Genomic DNA, 12,064 nt, shown 5'->3' on the forward strand with positions numbered 1-12,064 from the left:
AGTTCTACATAACATATTGGAGGTTTATTTATTAACCTCATTTTTATATGACGTCATCAAGATCTATCTAGATTCTTGTTTGTTAATCTCATGGTTGATAATCATCTATTGTGAATCTGATTATAGGGAATAAAATTTTAACGATAGCAAACATACCTATTTTTCTACGACTGCCTTGCCTCTACTAATGTTTTAGGTCCACGTAATCGAGTGTAACTCAAGCATGCTCAAGATTAGGTAGACTATGACTGAGTCCGTTTGTAATCTTTTACCTTTTATTGAGTCAAATGTATCAATGTGGGTCCTTATGCAAAGTAACCTTGCATACGCACACATTATAGGGAAACTTTTTGATATTTTTAGAGTTCTCTATCTTTGATCACATCATCCTAGATGATTAGTTAAAAAACCATAATTAGAGCATCCTGGTTAAGGCAGCTATCATTAAGTACATCATCCTGGATGATGTTATCATCATCCTGGATGATGTTATCATCATCCTGGATGATAGGCTCAAATCAAAAAGAATCAGCCATTAGGTATGTTAAGGCATGTTTTATTTTTGTACATCATCTAAGATGATGTCCTAGACGATGCAGCATAAATATACCTAAATTAAGCTAGTAATTAAGGAAAGTAATTAAGGTTTTAATGTACAATCAAATCATCCTGCAAGATCATCAAGGATGATCAGTTAACAAACCTTAATTCTTCTTGGATGATCAAACATCTACCTGCGTCTATTCAGGACAATGTTCTGAACGATATGTGATGTTTTGAACTAATCATCTCGGACGATTAGGTCAATATTTCATCATCCAGATATCCATTCAGGGCGATATTCTGAATGATCTGAGATGTTTTGAACTAATCATCTCGGATGATCGCGAGATCATCCTGGATGATCAAGTTAATTTTTAAACATCTAGACTCCCATTCAGGGAAATGATTTGGATGATATTCATTGATTTGTACTAATTATACACATGATGATATACTATTGTCTTGGATGATATGAATAAATTTCCTTCTGATCGTCCTAAATCATCCTAGCTGAATGAGCTGATTTTGTACTGATCGTACAGGATGATCAGCCGATCGTCCTGGATGATAATGTCAGTTTGTTGCAATTAAGAGCTATTATGAATCTCTTCTTTATAAGACCTCTTGTTTCAGCCAAAAGGGCATCTTTTGCTACTATTTTGACTTGAGAGAGTCTAGAGGAGAGGGAGAGAAAGGGAGAGAGAGAGAGAGAGAGAGAGAGAGAGAGAGAATCTTGTGAGAGGGTTCACTACTCTGATCAAGGATCCAAGTCATCTTCTCTGGTCATCATCCCTAGTTCCCTGGAGGTTTGAGAGAGGTCTATTTTAATAATCAATCATGGTTCTATGCCTGCTTTAGGAGGAAGTAAAAGGAGTTGGGTTCTCTGCCTTATAGTGTCAGTGGAAAGGATGTTTTGTAAAGGCTTCTCCGCCATGCTATGGGAGCAATAGGAGAGTCATTGAGTTTAGTGTAATAGTCGGAGGGCGCCTCCGAGGAGTGGATGTAGATCGAACAACTATAAATTTTTGTGTTCAATACTATTACTTTTTTCTGCATTTAATTTCCACGCGATGATTTTTTTGTAGTGAATTTTGGTTTAAGCTTTTGTTTTGATTTAAAGATTTTTAAAATACCAGTTCATCCCCCCACCCTCTTGGTTAGCCTTGGGCTAGTTCACATGGGCTTAACATCCCTAACGAACTTTCAAGTGGTATTAAAGTGGGATTCATAAAATTGAGTTTTTGAAAACTTTTAAATTTTGATCCATAACTAACTCTGGAAATCATAATACTGTTGAAGGATATTCTATTACACGACCACCTTTGTTTGAAAATATTCCATTTAATTTTTGAAAAACTTGCATGTCTACGATTTTATAATCGATTGACTATTGCATGTTGATGCTTATTAAAGAAGGTTATATACCTCTGACTGGTAAAATTAATGGTGTTATTACTCCAATATCTTTCACTGAATGGACTCTTGATGATAGAGATTTAGCACAACTCAATGCAAAATGCTTGAACTGTTTTTTTTTTTTTGTGCTTTAAAATTTAAAGATTACATGCATATTTCAACTTGTGCTACTGGAATAGAAATTTTGGGATAAATTGTGTATCACTTATGTAGGAACAAATGAAATTAAGCAATCTCGCTTGAATATTTTATTGCATGATTACGAACTTTTTCATATTAAACCTTCTGAATTGATTTCTAATATGTATACTAGATTTATGCAAATTGTTACCTCACTGCATGCTTTAGGAAGAGAACTCATCAATTATGAAAAGATTAATAAAATTTTGAGATGCTTGTCATCCTCTTTTGATGCTAAGATTACTACAATTACTGAATCTAAAGATTTGAATACTTATTCAATTGATAACTTACTTAGATAACTCATTGCTTATAAGTAAGCGGTGAATCAAAGAAACCTTTATGCATGTCAGAAAAAGAAGGAGAAAAGTGTGGCGCTGAAGGCCAACGACATGAATACTGACTCTTCCGGGTCTAAAATCAATGATGTTCCCTTAATCACGAGACAATTCAAAATCTTTCTAAGGAAGAAGCATAAGAACCATCAGAAGTGGAATAAAGGTAAGGATAATAAAAAATTTAAGCATTCTAATGATACTATATATTTTGAATGCAGGAAGCCAGGACATGTTAAAGCTGACGGTCCTATACTTAAGGCTCATCCTAGCAAGAAGAAGGGTGAGGAGAAACCCAAGTTTAGAAAGGATAAAGATAAGAAGCGATTCCAAAAGTCATTTTGGGCAAATTCTACATCGAATTCCTCTAAGACTAAAGCTAAAGAGGAGACTATAAACTTGTTCTTGATGGTGGACGATCATTTTGGTCAGTCTGACGAAGAAGAGTTATATGAACTAACCTAAGAATAATTACTTAAAGTTTCTGAACAAATTCATGCATCATATAGGAAACTTAAGAAATCACGTGCTAGTTTAAGATTTTTTTTTTTTGAGAAGTGCTAAGTAGCAATAAAATAAAAAGGCAAAGAGGCAAAGAAAAGCCTAGATAGAAGCTAAATGAGGATTAAACCACCTTTTACTCTCTTACTTTTCTAATTTAACAAAGGAAGAAGTAAGGTTATCCTCAAGAAACAAGTCCCAATCAAAATCAAAAGATAAAGCTATGTTAGCACAATAATCCGCTAACTTATTACATTTGCGATTGACACAATTAAAGATGACATTATTAAAATTACTAAAAAAAAGATATACCTTCATCTCCCAAAGAGTTCACTTTAATAATCTTCAGTTTGATGTACAATTTTTGAAGATATTGGAGAACATTTTTATTGTCACCTTCCAAAATAATTCCTTTTATATCTCTTGTCCATTCATGAGAGATTCCTTCCAAAGTTTTGAATGCCAAAAGCTCCATTTGTGCACTATCCCAATGCATCTTCTTCCTTCCAAAAGCAAAGATAAATCTAGCTTTATCATCTCTTACCACACCAGCGATCCCAGCCATATAGTTATCTCTAATAGCTACATCGAGAATGATTTTAAGCCACTCAGGTGGAGGAGGATGCCAATAATGTGAAAGCAGCCCTTTAGACCGATAAGCATCCTAGTGGTATGAATAGAAAACATCTTATTTTACCAAGCTAAGAAAGCTCAAAATAAAAGAAGCAATCAAAAACTTACTGCTACTAGATTTTCCATGCTTAACTTTGCATCTATTGTTCCAAACCATGCATACGGTTAAAACATAGATTCTAGCAGTCATGATATCATGATTTATTAAACTTCTAAGACCGCTACTGAAATCGTTCCAATTAATGAAAGATGGAATATTGAACCACCAATCTTGTAAAACATTGCATACTTACAAAAGTTTAGAACAATTAGCTGTGATATGATCCAAATTTTCAATCACACAACATCCCATAGGACACATACATTTAACAGACAGTTTTCTTTTAAAACGGAAAAATTCTGTAGGAATAGCATCAATGCTTTACCTCCAAAGAAAGAGCTCTACCCGAGCATTGATTTTTAATTTATGAATCCATGAAAACATTACCTTAGAAGCAACATTTCCATAATAATCTTCAGTTAGCAGGGAAGATATGGTTTTACCAGAAAAATATTTTTTCAATTCCATTTGATCTCTAGTTGCATTGCTGAAAATCTACACCTCTCGGATGATATTCTGGAGCTCTATTCCAAAAAATTGATTCAGCTTATCAGAATTCCACTTTCCCTCTTCTATAAAATAATCTAGAGAAGTTATCTCCTCGTCAAGGCCTCCAACAAAAGTCAGCCATTTAAGAAGACTTTTGTCTAGAATCCATGTATCCTATAAAACATTGATGTTGGAACCATTAACAACTTTTCATCTAACAAATTTTTTAAGTGTCTTCCATCTACTTATGATGATTTTCTAAGCATTTGAACCTCCTTTATACTCATCCTTACTCCACCACAAATCACCATATTTTTTCAGCAAGTTCCTACTTAACAAGTTACTTTGTTTCTCAATGAGATTCCAAGCAAACTTTGCTCTAAAAGATCCAATTCTAGAAGTAATTGATTGAAGACCCCATCCACCACAGTGCTTTGGAGTACATAACTGCTCCCTTGCAAAATAGTGTAAACCTTTGCTTCTATCCATTTTATTCCAAATACAATCTCTACTAAGTTTTTCTAACTCATATAGAATTTTCATAGGAACAAGAGAATTAGAAATCCAAAAAACTAGTAGAGTAAGAATGACAGATTTTACCAAACAGATTCTGCTGGCCAGAGACATATGCATGTTACCCCATTTCTTCATTCTCTTCATAGTTTTATCCAACAGCACTTGGAAGTCACTCTTCTTTAACCATCTCAAAGCAATTTTTATTCCCAGATAATCTAATTCTTCTACCAGTTTGAAAACCAGCAATTTAGAAATATATTTCTTTTTCCTTCTTAACATAGAAGTACCAAAGATCAAAGATGATTTATGCTTGTTTACATTTTGACCCGTCCAGCTGCAGTATTGTTTGATAATTCTTTTAATTTTCTTCACATTGTTCAATCTAGAATTAGAGAATAATAATACATCATCTGCATATAATAGATGAGAAATTTTAGATGCATTGGAGCAAAAACTGATTCCCAAATGGTTTCCCCTGCAGTAGAAAACATTAGATAATAACTTAGAGAAAATTATAAATAAGAATGGAGAGAGTGGGCATCCTTGATGAAACCCACATTTTCCCTCAATCCATTTAGATCTTGTCCCATTGATTAATATAGAAAATCTGGGAAATGACACACAATCCATAATCAGTTCTATGAATATGTCCGTGAATCCTAGATCCTTCATCACCTTCATCAAGGTTAACCAACACATACTATCGTATGCTTGTTCCATATCCAATTTGATAGCCAAATATCCATTGCAAGCTTTTAAAAACCTCGGTTTATTGAAAACCTCTTGAGCTAATAATAGATGTTTAGAAATTGATCTATTCTTAACAAATGCCACTTGCTCTTCAGAGATGATTTTGGGAATCACTAAAACCAATATATTCAAGATTATATTTGATACAATCTTATAAATTGAGTTACTCAAGTTGATTGGATGATAATGAGCAGGAGTTAAAGGATTAATGGACTTTGGAATGTGTACTACCAAACTATCCTTCCATTATTTACTCATTTTACCTATAGAGAAAAAAAGGCTCACCACTTTACATACATCACCACCAATTATTTCCCAATAGGTTTTGAAGAAAGAGTGAGTCAATCCATCACATCCTGGAGCTTTATTACTCCCTAGCTTCAAAACAGCCTCCTTTACTTCATATTCATCCTTTACTTCATATGTTGTAAGCTCCTTTCTCAACCAAGTTTTGTCATCAGCATTCAAAACCTTCCATGGATTTGGCCAGTTATCTAAACTGTATTTTCTTTCCTTCCATTTCTCTTGAAAGAATGTATAGAAAACATCTTCCACTTCCCTATGATCTTTGGTGATTTGGCCTTCCAGATTTTTAACTTGAGAGATCCAATTGGTATTTCTTCTAGCATTGGCAAACGAATGAAAGAATTTGGTGTTTGAATCACCTTCAACATTCCACTTCACTTTTGCTCTTTGCTTCCACCAAGTGTTCAAGTAATTGAGAATAACATTGAGTTCTTTTACTTTAGATCTAAGTAGCCATAACTTCTCATCATCCAGCCAATCATTGGTAGCTTCTTCTTCTTGGAGTAAAAGAATTTCAACCATTAATCTAGATTTTTCACTAGAAAAATCTTTAAGCTTATTCTTGCTTCGATGGAATAAGTCATTTAATTCTCTCTTACATTTATTGTTTAGTATTTCCATGTCATCCCCAACAAAATTTTTCATCCAACAATGTGATCCAATGTCTTGAAGGATAATTTAATAGATCTTGCCAAGCTTCTAGTTTCATCAAATAATTTCAGCACAATGGGGCAGTGGTCAGAAGCCAATCTAGCTAAGTGTCTTACCATTGCAATTTGAATCCTTTGAATAGCCATTGAGTTCAACAAGCATCTATCCAAAACATTCTAGAATTTTTCCACTTCCAACTTTATTATTGTGCCAAGTATATCTTGGACCAATCATCTCAATATCATGATAGTCATTATCATTCATAAACTTAAGCATTTCTAAGGAACCTTGAGAGAAGACAAATTTCTTACCTTCTCTCTTTTCCTCTTGTGAAAGAATGTAATTAAAGTCACCTCCAATTATAGATGGAATCTTCCTTTGTGATTGTTCTTGGATGCAATCCCATAACAATCTTCTCTTGGGAGCCTCCTTGTTCCCATAAACTGTAGTAATCATCCAACAACCTTTTTTAAAGACATTAAGATCACCAATAACACATTGATCTATATTCTTTAACACTGTGAAAGAAGCAATATCAGATCTCCAAAGAATCATAATGCCTTCAGATAGTCCCTCCGAAGGTAGAATGAAGAAATCCCAATTAGGACTCATGATCCTATCAAACGCATTTTTATCAAAAGAGCTGATTTTAGTTTCAATTAAACCCACAAACAAAACCTTATAGTCTTTTATGAACTCCTTCATATATAGAGAGGCTTCCTTCTTCTTTGCCTCTCTACAATTCCAAAATGCTATGGAATCCATTAAATATTAATTGGGGAGTAGCCCCCAACCTTCTTTCTTCCTTCTCCAAGTCTTCCATGGGTTTTATTTTTAATAGGTCCTAAAGATTTTAATTCTTTTGCCAATTTGCATTTAGGCAATTCTTCAATCAAACCATTGTTGTTCTCCAATACCAATATATCTTCTGTAGCCTTGTAAGGCTTCGAACCACCTTCCTTAGGAATTCCCTCTTCTCCAGGTATCACCAAATTTTTCTGTATGTTGGCATCATCATTCCTATCTGCAGTAATAGTTTGGAGGATAGAGAAATTATTTTCATCTATCAGAGACAGAGAAGCTTCTTCATTCAATTACAAAACATTATCTGGAATCCGTTTAGGAATTTTGCTGATAGAATTTGCTGCTACATGATAGGTAATACTTGAGTTCGCAAGTAAAATATTAGGATTTACTTGAGTTTGTAGACAACCCTTCCCCACTGTGTTATCTAAAGTAAAAGGCTCCACCATAGCCATGTTATCCTCTTGAGAAGGCATAGCAATTAACTCTGGCCTTATCTCTCCTTCTTAAAAAATATTTGCATTTATAAAGACTTCTCCAGGAACATCTTGAACCAAACTTTCACATAAGCCTTCATCTACCACCTCTTGAATATCATTCCTGATTGAGATAGGAATCTCAAATTTTTTAACATATTTGAGTGTGTTTTTTTTTTATCTCCTGATTTCTCCTTTTAAAATTCCTTCTTCTCTTATTTTTTACCATAATTCAAGGACTATAAGAAGTTTAATTGGATCTTCTAGTTTGCTTTCCATAGCCTTTTCTCTTCTAATTTCCTCCCCATCCACTACCACTTGAGGATTATTAAACTTTTGTTCACATTCCTTATTCACATGTCCAATATTTCCACATACAAAACGAAAGTTTGATACCTTCTCATATTCTACCTTTTGGAAGAACCTTCCAGCCATGTTATCCACCCAAACTCCTAAAGGAAGAGATTCATCAAGCTTAATTCTTACACAAACTCTGAAAAATTCTCTTCTTCCCCAATGGAACATATTGCCATCCAACATAAGAGGTTTACCAATTCTTGAAGCAATGCAATCTACATTCTTCTCATCCCAACATTGTAATGGTAAATGTGGCATTCTAATCCAAATTGGAGATGATAATCCCTTAATAGAAGTAGTATTAAATTCCAGAGTCCACTTCTCCATACCTATTATATGTCCATTTACAATCCAAGGGCCACCTGAATGGACTGCTTCCACCATTTCTTCAGATGAGAAGGAACATAAGAACCATCCACCACCCAATGTGGTAAAGTGGAATATCCCGAATTGAGTCCATTGCTTCCTTATTTCCCAAGCCACTAAATGAGAAGGTATAACTTTTCCAAATACTTTAATAACCAATGAATTAGCTAAAATTTTAGAGTTCCTCTTCTCATTATCTTCATGTAATTTCACTGCTATTCCATCTTCAGAGTAAACAACTTCTTCATCTTTGAAATCCAACTTAATGTATGGTTTATTGCTCCAAGGATTAACATTTCTTAAACCAATTAAGCTTTTTGGCATTTCAGCAGGAAGCTTATCTATATTTGTCTCTTTCCTTTTTTTCAGGTACTAAATTAAATTTTTTGTTAAACAAATCCTGAGAATTCTCATTTATCACGCTGCGACTAAGTTCAGGGATTGCATTCAAATTCCCGAAATGATTAACAAATAATTTCATTCCATAAGTTGATGCATTCATATAAGAAGGAAAAGTTGTAGATTTAAAATTGTTAGGAGTAACCGAATTCAAAGCTTCATCTATTGCCTTACCTTTGCCTTCCATATGTTGAATTTTCTTAGGAGAAATTTCAGAAACTTCCTTGATCACCAAAGATCCTTGATGTTTAAACAGAGGATTTTGAATTATTTGAAAAGAATTCAAATTCGTCAAGCCATCACCTGAACCATTTATGTTTGAATTAACCATCAGAGACGGAGACCTCGACGTCGACGACGTAGGTTTCCGTTGATCTTCAGACACCATATCTACCTTCTGGCCTTGCCGATGGCTGTACGCCACCATCGTCCACCACCGTTCCTGAGGATTGGGAATGGAAAATGGAAAAGAAAATTTTAAAATTTAAAACTTTCTCTCTCTAACGGCTGGAGTTTCTCTCTCTAACGGCTGGAGTTTCCACCGCATTGGAGTTTCATGCTAGTTTAAGATTGGAGTTTTTTAAATTTACAAAAAAAAAAGCATGAAATTCTTCTTAAAGATTATTCTATAATTGATAGCAATCACATGTCATTACTTGATAAATTCGATGCATTAAACAAAATGCATATTGAATTATCTGTTGCACAGAATTCCTTGAAGTCATCCCATGCTGAGTTAGAAATGGAGTTTAAGAAATTAGAAAATCTCAAAGCTTTTTAAAGTAATAAATCATCATTGGATGCATCACATAACTTTAAAAGGAAGCATCACCACTCGAGTAGATTAGTAAATCCTTTTCCTGGTGTTAGATATTTTCCAAGTGGTATGTTAGGACATATTGCACACACATATACTGTTCACCATAGTACACATTGGATGTAGAGACCAAAATTACATAATTCACAGCATAACACATATATATTGCATTCTTCATTCCATAAGAAGGGACCTAAACTTGTTTAGGCTCCTAAATCTAATGTTTGATTATTTTATAGGTGTGCTCTCACAAAAGGCCTCATGAGAGCATATGGTACCTTGACTACAGATGCTCATGACACATGGCTAGAGATGCTAGCCAATTCATTTGCTGGAGGCCAGGGCTGAAAGCAAGGTTACTCTTGGAGACAACACCACCAGGAAAGTGGTGGGTGAAAGTATAACCATGGTCACTTGGATTCAGAAAAAGATAGATTGTGAGATCTTGACCATCCATAGTAATCATGGGGGAGAGTTTGAAAATGAGAGATTTGGAGACTTTTGTGAGGATAAGGAGATTAGACACAACTTCTCAACTTCTAGAACCCCTTAGCAAAATGGGGTAGCTGAAAGGAAGAACTAAAACTTAGTTAAAGCCTCTTGAGCCATGCTTATTGAGTATTCACTTCCAAAGTACTTTTAGGCTTAAGCGGTAAAAACAACTTACTATGTGTTGAATAGGATGAATGTTAGAGGCAAACATGATATGACATCCTATGAGATCCTTAAGGGTAGGACACCTAACCTTTCCCACCACCATATCTTTGGCTGTAAGGTTTTCATTCTTAATAATCGGAAGTCACACTTAGAAAAATTTAACCTAAAATTTAATGAAGGAGTGTTCTTAAGATATTCTTGTGTTGGGAAATCTTTTAGGGTGTTTAATAAGAGGATATTTATGGTGAAGGAAACTACTCATGTAGCTTTTGATGAATCTAATCCTATGAAGCCTAGAATTAAGGATGAAGATTAAATTAGAGGGATTACCCAAGGAGTTAAAAATTTAGAGAAAAGGGTAGAGCCCCAAAACACTGAAGGAGTAGGTGAGATTACCCAAGAAGTAGAAAATATAGATCTGTAGGAAAGGGTTGAACCTACACAGACCTTACCTAGAGATTGGAGATATTCTTCAAGTCACCCTAAAGAACTGATCTTAAGAGATCCTTCTGAAGGTGTTAAGACTACGCATGGACTTAGAAAGGAAGTGAACCACTCTGCCTTTATCTCAATAATTGAACCCACCAACATCAATCAAGTCTTGTATGATGAGTTTTAAATCTTAGCCATGTAAGAGGAATTAAACCAATTTATTAGGAATGATGTTTGGGAGCTTGTAGAAAGACCGAAAGGGACAAAGTATAGTTGGAACCAAATGGATCTTTAAGGATAAGGTGAATGATTATGGTGTGGTGCGTAGGAATAATGAAAGATTGGTGGCTAAGGGGTACAACCAAATAGAAGGGATGGATTTTGAGGAGGCCTTAGCCCCTGTAGCTAGATTGGAAGCCATTAGAGTGCTACTAGCCTTTGCCTATTATAAGGGATTTAAGCTTTTCCAAATGGATGTTAAGAGTGCCTTTTTAAATGGGACAGAAAAAGAGAATGTGTTTGTAGAACAACCCCTAGGTTTTGAGAGTTCCTAATTTTTAAATCATGATTTTAAATTAAAAGAGGCCTTATATGGATTAAAGCAGGCATCCAGAGCTTGGTATGAGAGGCTTAGCACATTCTTACTAGAGAGAGAGTTTATTAAGGGGAGCATAGACACCACGCTTTTTTTTGAAGAAGGTAGAAGATAAATTACTCATCATTCAGAACTATGTCGATGATATACTTTTTGGATCTTCTGATAAAAGGCTATGTGATGAGTTTTATAAAATAATGAGTCATGATATTGAGATGATTATGATTGGAGAGTTGTCCTACTTTTTGGGCTTTAGCATAAGAAAATTGGATGATAGAACCTTTTTAAATCAATCAAAGTATATAAAAGATATCTTGAAAAAATATGAAATGAATAAAGCCAAGCCAATTAATACTCCCATGACCTCTAGTGTTCAGTTGGATAAGGACCCTAATAAAAAATCTATTGATCAAAAGAAGTACAAAGAGATGATGATTGGATCTTTACTTTACCTGACTGCTAGCAGACATGATATAATATTTAGTTTTTGTCTTTGTGCTAGATTTTAAGCTAATCTTAATGAATTACACCAGACTGCAGTTAAGAGAATTTTTAGATATCTCTTAGGGACCAAAAACTTAATAATCTAGTACCCTAGGCAAAACCCTTCTTTTGAGATCATTAAATATTATGATTCTTATTTTGCAGGATGTAGGGTAGATAGAAAGAGCACTTCTAGGACTTTCCATTTCATAAGACAGACTTTAGTCTCCTGGTCTAGTAGAAAACAAAACTCTATTG

This window comes from Dendrobium catenatum, unplaced genomic scaffold, assembly GCF_001605985.2.
Source record: "Dendrobium catenatum unplaced genomic scaffold, ASM160598v2 fragScaff_scaffold_395, whole genome shotgun sequence".
Classification (NCBI taxonomy): Eukaryota; Viridiplantae; Streptophyta; class Magnoliopsida; order Asparagales; family Orchidaceae; genus Dendrobium; species Dendrobium catenatum.